Source organism: Rhododendron vialii, chromosome 8a (assembly GCF_030253575.1).
Source record: "Rhododendron vialii isolate Sample 1 chromosome 8a, ASM3025357v1".
Classification (NCBI taxonomy): domain Eukaryota; kingdom Viridiplantae; phylum Streptophyta; class Magnoliopsida; order Ericales; family Ericaceae; genus Rhododendron; species Rhododendron vialii.
Genome location: NC_080564.1, coordinates 28,405,081 through 28,416,594, shown reverse-complemented (window position 1 = coordinate 28,416,594; position 11,514 = coordinate 28,405,081). Strand labels below are relative to the sequence as shown.

The 11,514-nt window shown below is 38.2% G+C and overlaps 1 pseudogene; it reads right to left on the bottom strand.

Annotated features, from left to right (window-relative positions):
* Positions 1 to 3,257: 3,257 nt before the first annotated feature.
* Positions 3,258 to 8,480, bottom strand: LOC131335894 (ferric reduction oxidase 8, mitochondrial-like; annotated as a pseudogene).
* Positions 8,481 to 11,514: the final 3,034 nt, after the last annotated feature.

The following is an 11,514-nucleotide window of genomic DNA, read 5'->3' as shown; positions in this document are numbered from 1 at the left end:
GGTAACCAAAGGAATTAGCATGCTATTACTCCCTCCGTTTCTATTTTATAGTTCAATATTTTATTTTGGGCTGTCCCTTAATAAATGTCCATTTTGTAAAGTTAGTGGGTAAAAGTTGGTGAATTTTTCATTTTGCCCCTAAAAGTATATTCCATTTTGAAAAGTTAATGAGTAAAAGTGTAATGATGATGGGTAGGTAGGAAAAATGGAGGAAAAAGTTGATGTGAAAGATATAATGATGATGTCTTTTTAATAAGTTGGAGTTACGAGACAGGACACTTAAAAATGGACAGAGAGAGTATTATGCATGGAGTGGTGCTATTTGCACCGACCGTTTTCTACCGACGGTATACCGACGGCCGCACGCAGATCATAGCCTTGGCAAACCATTATTACTTCCACAATCCAACCGACCTTATGGCCAGATCATGAGGATCGAATCAGTGCGCTCCGTATTTTCGATCTGACATATTGTTTCCTTGTAGCTGACCGCAAATCTTTTTATGAATCTCCGCAGACCATATATATTGTACTACTTCCAGAAACCCACGCGCCGCATCCCATATAAAATCTGTAGTTATTGTCGATAATCATCCGCTTTAGCGAAGTATATAGCAAACTTCCACAAATAAATGGCGAAGTCAATATTGTCCCAAGCGCCAGAAAAGCCGCCAATGTGCACCTCTACGAGGCGAGTACTAAGATCTTGAGGGGGCTCCATCATTCTCTCGCGTAGGTCAAGACGGACGGAGGGAAGAGGCATCACCGCATTCAATTTCTGCAGGAGTGGACAGGCTCTTAAAAGGGGAGCGATAATGAATACCCCAAAAAAAACCCATCTTGAATTATAAACAACTGCACTTGCTTGAGAGCGCAAAACACTTACGGATTGTCAAAATTTCTCTAACCCAGAATGCAGTAGCGGATATCCGTAGGGTCTTCAGCTGGGGAAGATTGCTAGCTGCTGCCTGCTGGAACAAAATAACCGGGCCAAGCAAGGCTGAGGTTCCGAGAAAAGAACATCTTTTCCAGCTTGGGAACACAAGAGAATGAAAATTTCTAGAATCGCAACATTCAAAAGTGGTGAGATTTATTGCATTAAGCTCAATCTCCTCCAGCCCAGGACAAGTATCTACTACCAAAAATTCCAGTCTTGCTGCACCAGAAACACATAATATACTAGGAAGCCTACAATGCCTCACCCTCTCAACATCTTGAGGTTCAAGCAACTATGGAATATGTGCTGCAATTCATTGTGAACTAAAGGTACATGACTCAGATCAATGGTGATCAGACCATTAATTTTGCATCTTGAATCAGGAATCACGATGATGCACGAGTCTAGGCACAAATGCTTCAAGTCAAATGCTCCCGAAAGATGGTCCCAAAACAACAAATAATACTTCATCATTGCAAAGTGGATCAGTGATCGACATCTGAGGTGAAATCAGCGTCAAAGCAGAAAGAAACAGCGAGGGAATGTAGCTTTGGACCCAGGTAGCGGTTTAGGAAATGATTCACGCCCATTACAAACGCGTGCTTGTTCTTTCGGCAAGTGTCTTTTTTGCCAAGAATGTCGATTTCCCGTTCATTAGGAATGTCTGTGGTGTTGCCATTCGGGCCAAACATCACTTCTATATCAAAGATGATATCAGATACTGCTGCACAAAGATATCTCCATTTACTTGACAATATGCTCGTCTTAACAGAATCTCTGAAGGTCAAACGTGAGATAATAGAAGACAAAACATCATCAGGGAGCGTACTGATTCGATCCTCATGATCTGGCAGTACTATGATGTGATCTTCCTCCACATTAATTACTAGTTCCCTGGCCAAACAGTTGTCCTTTGTAGTCTACCTTTCCAAATCCCCCCGCACCCAAGAAGTTATCGGCGATGAAACCTCCAGTTGCAGCAACCAAATCTGCAAATGGAACTTCAATTTGTTGGAATTTTTGGGGGGCAGCGGAAGCAAATAATAAAAGAAAAGAAAAACAGAGAAGTTTTTGGAGATGTAGGGCAGAACCTACAGAGCTCCTACTCAACTAGAACTTTACCAAAGTGGACTTGATAGTAGAAAATATGATTGTAATGATCTATTTGATTGATTGATTGATTTTTAAACAATAACATAGAGTGTCCTTTTATAGGACTACATGGATGAATCTAGAATATGCATCACTTTCATCCATACTATGAATCACTAGTCCCTAGATGACTTTACATCTCCGAATGTGATAAAACTAAATATTATCATGTATCTAATCAAAGATAATGCATCCCCAATTATTAAGAAAATTATGGATTACAAGTTCCAACACAATTGCCCCAGTTGGCTCAGCAATGAGATGCAGGTCGTCATCTCCGTCAATTCGAGTCTCTGTTCGTTCCCTTTCTCTTTCTCCCTCTCTCGATCCTCGTAAAATCGTCGTCAGATTCGTCGTCAGATTCATCTGATTGTGGCTTGGAACGTAACCCATCTCTCTCTCGATCGATCGAAATAGTATGAGAGCTATAAGATGTTAACCTATTAGAAAATATTATGTTACCATAGTTTTTACTGATTCTATTATTATGTTTCCTGTTTTTTCTAGGCCAATATTCATGTTTCCTATTTAGTCTAAGTTTCCATTTCACATATATTTTCCTAATTTGTTTAGGGTTTTTGGTGGTCAAGTTTTCGCTTTTCTTCACACGTTTGAAGGAATTGGTTCTCTTATTTGATTGGCTTTTTTTGACCGAGTATAATCTCAAATAGTTAAAGAACGAGTACAACATTGGATTCGTCATTTAAGACTTTTGCATTCAGCTGCTAAGGGGATGAAAGCGCAGAAGGAATTTTCGAACGAACAAAATTAACAGTTCACAAAAGCATATTTCGGGACAATGTAAAACCATGCCAGTTACAAGAACAGAACCTCCCTAGATGTTAAATCTCTATTATAAAACAGAAGGGTGTGGGGACAAGTTGTTAGAACGGCCTAGATTCATTTGATCCAATGGCTGTAGTGCATCTTCTCACTTCCCAATTAAGTGCACATGGTTTTCACCTAAATCACACAACTGCCATGCCCTTCCAACCGGGATGCGTAGTGCCGTAGGCACGGGGTAACACTAGTAATATGACAAGAAACAAAAGTTTGATGCACTTCAAACAAAGTACTCAAAAACAAACAATGGACCGTTCAAATTTGAAAATCAAAGGCAATCAAATGCTAGCAATGAAGAATTCTGATGTCACGAATTCTCTCTCTCTCTTTTTTTTTATTTAATATATATTTTGAAGATTTAAAGACGACAACATGAGCAAACTAATAAACTTCTGTTTCTGTTTATAAGAGAAAGAACTCGCTATGTGCTTAGAGGTACACAGAACATCCCAATAATTCCGCTGTCTATTGAAGCCCTTATAGAGGGTGAAATTGAGTGAGTGGAAACTGAAGTATGGCTTCTTGCTTTGAGCACCCATTCTGATACCTTGAGACTTCATCTGGCACAATGAGGCCACTGACTCTTTCATTCCTTCAGTTCCACACACAAAGACTCCAACATCCGAACTGCCTGTTTCATTTGGAAACTGCGAAAACACGTCTGCACAATTCACCACATGATAAGAAAACCATGTTCTTGAATTTCGTAATGTGCCTAGTGGGTTAGGAAATGGAAATGGAAGAATTCATGCAAAAAGGAGTGAACAAAATGGTTACCTTTAAGCTTAGGCCTTCCTCCGAAATGAATTTCATGTTCTCAAGAGCACGACTTGATTCCAACAAGCTTGGTTTGATTTCTTTTACCCATTTTTGAGAGCTTATTGGAAGCCCTTTTTGTAGCTTCCTCCAACTAAGAACAATAGCTACGAACGTTCCACACATAATAGCTATAGAAAAAGAACAGATTAGCAAAAGGTCAATTACCGAAGAGGGATACTTTGGTTTAGAGGCCCTTTTAACGGGATGAAAGAAGGCATCATTGAAACAACAAAGAACGATGAGAAACACGATTGAAGAAAGCCCAATAATGGCAGCCATCCAGAGTGGTCTCTCAAGTCCAAACGTGGTGTACTTTGAACGTTGAGTGTCAAAGTTTACTGTTTCCGCTCGAGAAAACTCGTTCACTAGTTCCCGTATTGTTGCGCTAGATAGCTCTTGGGTCACAAACACTTTTAGTTTGAGGTGGAACTGTTCCGATTTCTGGTTTAGCAGTGAAGGCAATACTGACTCTAAAAGGCATGTCTTGGGACTTCTTCACTACATAAATGAGTTGTATTTGTGAAGGGATTCTCTTTTTTCCACTGCTTTGGACAAATTCAACTTCATGCAAAATGCCAAGGAATGGTGTTATCCCTATTCCTCCGCAAACCAAGAGTAGGCTGTCCTACCTGCAAAACAAAAATCAATCGTAAAAATCATACCCATTTGAGAATTCCTAACTCCAATATGTTGTTGTTGCAGGTTTTTATGTACCTAAGGAAGTCGAGTGAAGTAGGTCCATAAGGCCCTTCGACTGCAACTGGAATACACTTCATCGATCAGCTTCTGAGCCTAGCTCGGTTTGTACCATGTTGTACAGAGAGCTTGTCCATCCTCCTTCACATATGACTATCACAGACATAGTGTTGTCATCTACACTCGAGCTAGACGATACACTAAATGAGTGCCACTATAATTTAGATATGCTCGGTATTTTCATATATACCACGCTTTGCTTGCTCGACCAAAGTGCGTCGTAATAAAGAGCGCCCCAAGCGTAGGGTTAGGTCGGTTGTAGCATAATAAACTCGGAAGTCCGAGGTCGAATCCACAGGGAGCCAATGGAGCTAGGCCGGAAGGTTTGCTTTACGAAGGGTTTTTTTTTAGCGTTAGGACCGCCAACCAAAGTTCGGCGTTGAGACGGCCAACTGAGCGATTTAGAAAGTGGCTACTTAACCTAACTACGGCTTTTTGATTGGAGATTAAACTAAAGGCTAGGTTTAGGGATAATTAACACCCATAACGTAAGGATAAACTCGATTCTTCTCTTCTTAACAACGGTGTTAAACATAACTAGGGCTCTTTTGATTCATTTTAACAAACACAAAGAGGGACATAGCTCCAAGCATCAAATGTGGCAAATAGCTTAGCCCTTGCCTACACTTGATCAAAAAGATTAACACCTCTAAGTTTTGGTACATAAAATTAGTCCTAAGCCATGTTTAAGCTAGAAAATGGAATTTTACAAAAGAAGAACAAGCTACATCCTTGGTTACGGGATGTTAACCATCCCACAACCTAACCTTACTACACTACTCACACATATCGAAAGAAGACATGAAATGAGCAAGGGTAAAGATTAGGAGAAAACTAAACATTGATTAAATTTGAAATAAAGACAAGATCCTCGAAGAGAATGAGATTCCTTACAACTTTAATGAAGACCAAAAGCTTCGGAAGTAAACGGATCGTGCTTAAAATCCTTCTCAAAGCATAAATGAGGAGAGAGGTGAGAGCTCCATTAATGGAGGTAGAGAGAGAAAGTGCAAAAGATGAAGATAACCTACTCTCCTCAGGTCTGGGGGTATTTAAAGCCCCTTAAAAACGAGCTACAAAGGTCCTAAATGCCCCTAAAAAGTTACAAAAGTCGGGCACAAAAAGTAGATTTTTTTCCAGGATGTACCGGTATCGTGCAAACCTAGTACCGGTACATCGCTTGTTTCACAGCATTTTGAACCAAATCTGTCCGCGATGTACAGGTACAGCTTTTATCGGTACAGGTACATCGCTGGCAGAAAGCTTCCGAATTGGTTTCTTGCCTCCAACAGCCTCTTTGACATCCCGAACACTCTTCGACACTTCTTTAAACAATTCTTGGGACTTGGTAGCGGGGTGCACATGGTCTTGGCTCTTTGGATGATCCCGGGTTGATTTCCTTGGCGTTCAAAACGCCTTATTTTCTACTTTAACCTGTAAAGGCCAAAAACACCAACTCCGCGCAATATCAACTAATTAAAGTAAATTATGCACGAAAGAGGGACAAAATTGGTATCGATAAGCCCATTTATATACACTATCGAGGGCTTATCACGCTTGTTGGCAAGGATGGAGGCAGGGAGGAGCCAGTAGGGGCGGTCACCCCTGCAAGAAGAAAAAGAAACACTACTATCATATGTAAAACAAAAAAAATTCTATGAAAGTATATAGGCTCGCCCTGTGTAGAATTTTGAAAAAAAAATATAATGATAACCTTTGAACTATGAGGATACCAACATTAATTACTAAAGGCTAAGGGCTAAAATATAACAAAAAATAAAACTATAGGGTTAATAATGTGAATATTCAAGTAATAAATTTTTACCTTTCGTTAGATGGGTTTAGTGTCTTACAGTTTTATTATTTTTTGTCCTAAAATCTTAATGGCACACCAAATCCTCTCTCTCTCTCTCTCTCTCGGCACAAACATCCTCAATTGCTAAGACTTCAAAGGCAATTTCGAGAAAATAGAGATAGACAAGAAGAGATTTTGGAAACCCTCAGTTATTTTGGTGAAATTTAAGTTGTAGGTATGTTTTTTCTCAATTGTTGGTCTAGACTTCTAATTCGTTATTTTTTAACTGGTAAAATCAAGTAACATGAAAGCCAATGTATCAAATACGTCCAGTTGTGATGAATGAAAAAAAAAGAAGATGAACAATAAAGAAAAATAAGACACATACATCAAGATCAATCCCATTAGTTAAACCAATTTATGTATTTATGTTATTTTGAGTTTTAATGTATTTATGTGATTATGCATGTGTAATTATATTTTTTTTCCCGCATGCACGATCGCCCCTGCGTGGTGAAATTCCTGACTCCGTCCCTGCTTGTTGGAGTATACTTCAGTCCTAAAATGAATACCCCAAAAGAAGAAGGTAAATTGAGTTGCTTTCTAGTGTTTTCTTATTAACCTTTTTTTCTGATAACTCTCAGAAAACTTCTTATTTATTTTTTTTGGCAAGTGAGAACTTGAAAATTTACTTGGGTCTTTGGGAAGAACAAGCTAGCTTTGCATGGGAAGACTCGAGCAGAAAGTATGCACGTTTCTGATCTTGATTGTATGATTCTGAGTAGCTTATCAAGGGCAAAGAGAAAAATCCCGGGGAATACCATGTAGAAGTGTCTATCTCCACCATGAAACAAGAAGAATACGAAAAAGACTATGTAGAGATGGTGAGTGTAGTAGAAGATTTCAAACTGTCTCCTCCTTATTTGTGGAAGTCATGTGATCCAAATGACTAGCCCTGTAACAAGAGCAATCTCACCAGCAAGGCATATACTGCCCGTTTTTTGCCATCTCCACATCTGTTCCCAAATGTTAAAAAAAAAAAAAAAAACTGTCGAAATACTGAAAACATTTACATTTAAGGAGAAAAGTAGAGATGGGATTTGGAACCACCTCATCTTGAATATGGTTTTTGACACCCCATATGAAGAAGGTGCCTGAACCATGTAAGGTGGCGAAAAGTATCATTGCAGTTCCAAGCCAAACGTGGTATTTCACCGAAGCTTCAAATTGGATGCCAAGTATCCAAAATATGGCCAAACCCCTCAATATAGGAAGAAGAAGTAGTGCCAGGCATGCTTCTGCTAACAAACAAACTGTGTTGCCACCCTAAAGCTTTGAACTGCCACCTGAAATACACAAGTGACATCAATAAAGATTGATTTTTTTTAATTCTTTTCATATGCATACTGACGATAATACTGACATGTTCAGTTTCATGTTTTTGACCGGCATCATTTTTCTGTAATCGTTGGAGATGCGAGTATAGAACGTCCATGCCAGGAAGAGGAGAAAGAGCGATACTGCTAGTACCTCAACTGCCGATAAGATACCGACGTAACTGTTGACAATGAGTGGATTTGAGAGAGCTTTTCCCGGACTTCTCACTTTCCTGTCATTCAAATTCCAGTGGAAGTAGTGTAAACTATGCACAAAAACTAAGTTTATAGCAGATAGACAAGTTGTATGTTGATAAGGGTTTTTTTACCTGCTTCTTGGTTCCTTCTGCTTTAACTCCAAGTAAATGAATCCAATTATAGCCAGAGCAATAAGTGGAAAGCTATAGACATCAAAATCAAGCCCTGTCGGAGCAATTGTTGTTGGATCAATATTGAAACCAACGCATTCGATTAACTGTGTATTTTGGTTTTGTCTCAAATAATATGCCTACGTAGTGGTAGTAATAGTGACTTATACGAACTAACAAACCCGAAGTACGGAAATTATATGTCCGAAAAGGGGATTGATTAATTCTTTCAACAAATTTCCGTACCATTGTAGCCAAATACAGTGGTGGTTGCACTTTCTTCAGCTCCTTTCCATTTCTGTGTCCATACTTCTGTGGGCTTAAGAAGCCAAAGTGAAACCCAACCAGAAAATACTAAGATCATCAGCAACTTAAGAACAACAAGAAGGAAGGGGATTGCCATGTCAATCTCCTGAACTTGATGCTGTGGAATGAGCACTATAACTTCAATTATAAGATTTCATCTTCCTGCATTATGCCAGATATTGCAAGCCGTGGGATATAACTCTGATTTTGCATCAATCACACTGAAGGGTGTCAAAACAGATTGAAGAACTTGTACAAAGGCTGCAGTTAAACTTGAAACTGTGATAAATCATATATCTCGTCCTAAGTTAATCATGCACCCATTAAAGAACTTTCACTAAGAAAGATCCTTGGACTTCCAACATTCGAAAGGTGCCAAAAAATTGTTTGCGGATTCATTGACATTCAGAAAATCAGTGTTTGATAAAAACAAGGAATGTACGTAATTTGTGTAAACAAAGAAGATTTCATTTGAGGAAACAAGAATCGATTTCGATTAATGTGGCATTCACATTTTACAACACAAGATGTGAAGCCTCACTGTGGACCAAAACACATCATAACTGACTTCCAATGCGAAGCCGTTTGAAGCAGCCTCGTGCTCATCATGTCACAATCCATGCTCGCGTATACGTTTCAGAATGCACCCACTGAAGAAAAACAAACAGCCCAGAAATAAAGCAGTAGATAACCACAAGCTAAAAGTCTTGAGAGCAATAGATCAAGAGGGAATAGCCTAGCCTGTCCATAGGCATGTCATGAGTCAACACCATTTAGTGACCGAATCCGTTTGTGTAGTTCTGCTTCAACCTTTTGGTTTGATCATGAACCTAAATATGAATTCATTTATGCTACATTATGTTAATACTACTAGTATAGATGCCAAATATATGTTGCACGTCGTCACCTCCGTGTCACGGCGTGTTTGGATAGTGCACTCACACAGGGACGGAGGGAAAGGCCCCCACATGCCCCGCTCGAAACTAAAATGATTTTATTATATTTTCGTATATTTCGCATAATTACAAAAAAAGTGCATATATCTTGAAAATATACATATAAAACTAGTTTTATGTTTCAATTTTGTCATATGGTGCATTTATACTTGTTGATTTTTGAACTATTTGTCTACTTGGATCGATTCTTTCTTAATTGTACTTATTTTTAACCATCTAAGAGCAATATTTTAAAATAATATCATTAATAAAACTATATCGATCATTCTAAAACTTGTCGATATGCATGTAAAACATACTCTCAAATTTTGTTTGAGATTTTGTGCTTATTTTTACATAATTTATGTGAAAGTATGTGTTATATATTTTTGTAGTTTGTATTGCATGCCTTAATTATGTAACGATCTTATTGTGGTTAACTATAAAAATAAATTTTCGTTGCTATGATTAACAATGTGCCCCCACTAAACGACATTTCTGAATCCGTCCGTTCTGCTAAGCATTTTTTCTTTTAGCATTTTTTGTCCTTGTTGAATTTGTTACTGTGCTTTTGTTAGTTTTGTGCAAAAATTTTGTTGCAAAACTAACAAACGCGAAAAATATTTCAACAAAGACAAAAACGAAAAAAATCCCCAAAAGTTGCTAGTGAAATGGGGTCCCATCGACCACATACTTAGAAAGGCTATTTCGTTAGTGTAATTCTTCAAACAAGAAAGCTGAAAATCACAGTCCAGAAACACCTTTCCTATCCTCCACTAACACCATCCTACCGAATGACCCAAAAAAAAAAAAAGCAACAGCACGTGAATCTTTGTGACAACTTTTTTTTTTTTTTTCTACTGTATTTTGCTTGAAAATTCTCCATGCGATTGTGTGTTCGTGTGGTTTTGGGTCGAATCCACTAACATCTTGTTCGAAAAGACTTTCTTAATGTATAGATAGAACTTGGGATCATCGCTCAATCTCTTCCTTAAAGATTGAGTGGTTCCTATGAAAAGTGGCTCTTATTAGTCCACCAAAAGTTTTGGCAAATGAAACAAACACCTATGGTGATAATCAACAGAAAATGGAGTTCACTTGAGAAAACAGACTCCTGTGATGGTAATTTTATAAAGGTGAGCGATACCAAACCCAAACGTAAAATTACAATCTAACCATTATTTTCACCAGTTTGATGACCTTTTTGCCCTTGACATGCTCACACGACAAGGAAAATATGGGCCAGATAGGGCCGATTATTTCATTGAACTACTGGTGAAGGGATTTATGAACGCAAGGGTCGTATGTATCCGGATCGTAAATATTTTGATCGAATACCAGATGTTTGGTTGCGTTGGATATAAAGTTCGACCTGATGCGTATATCCGGTCAAACAAACGGACTCTAAATGTACAAGATTTTACTGACTCCAATTTGATCTATACAATTTTTATTTTTTAGCTCAAAATTCATAGAAATCTCAAATGGTATATACAGTCAATATGTCATTTAGATTCTTCTTTTGAGTCGAACAAAAGATTCGGTCTACCCAAACTTGCCATGTGCACTATGTCTCATATATGCAGCAGATGCTATTACCAATTCAACCCTATCTTAATTGTGGAAAGTCAATCAAAATGACTAAAGTACCATAAAACATGCAATTTTTTGGGGAGGCTTGGTACGGTTCATGAAAACAAAACAGGAAAGTGTATATGAAAGAAAAATAAAGGGCTCAGATACTCACCCCTTACGAAAGTCTTGCTCCTTGAGATTAAAAAAAATATATATATATCTTTAATGTAGCGAAGTCTCCAGTGGTCTGTGAACATGACAAACCAAAAACCCTGCAAATCTTGACAAAAAGAGAATCTTTCCTTTTCACTCTTCCATTTTCTTTTAATAATATCTTTGATAGCAACGACTCTTTAGTTATAAACAACCAATTCTCGATCGTCAAAGCGTAAGATTTAGGAACTCGCTTCCTCTTAAAGTCTCAAGTTTGAACTTTTTCCGTGAAATTAGCTCTTATTGAATAGTTCATATAAAATTTTGTCCCACCTTTAATTGGACTCCTGCTAGTGGAGGATAAAATTAGGGTCCCAAGAGATTGACCCAGACAGCATGAGTTATCATCAAAAATAAAAAAGCAAATAAAACTGCCAATTCCCAACTCCCCACTTTGATATCTTATTCACTTCCTTGTCTCTTCTCCTTGTACTATTGC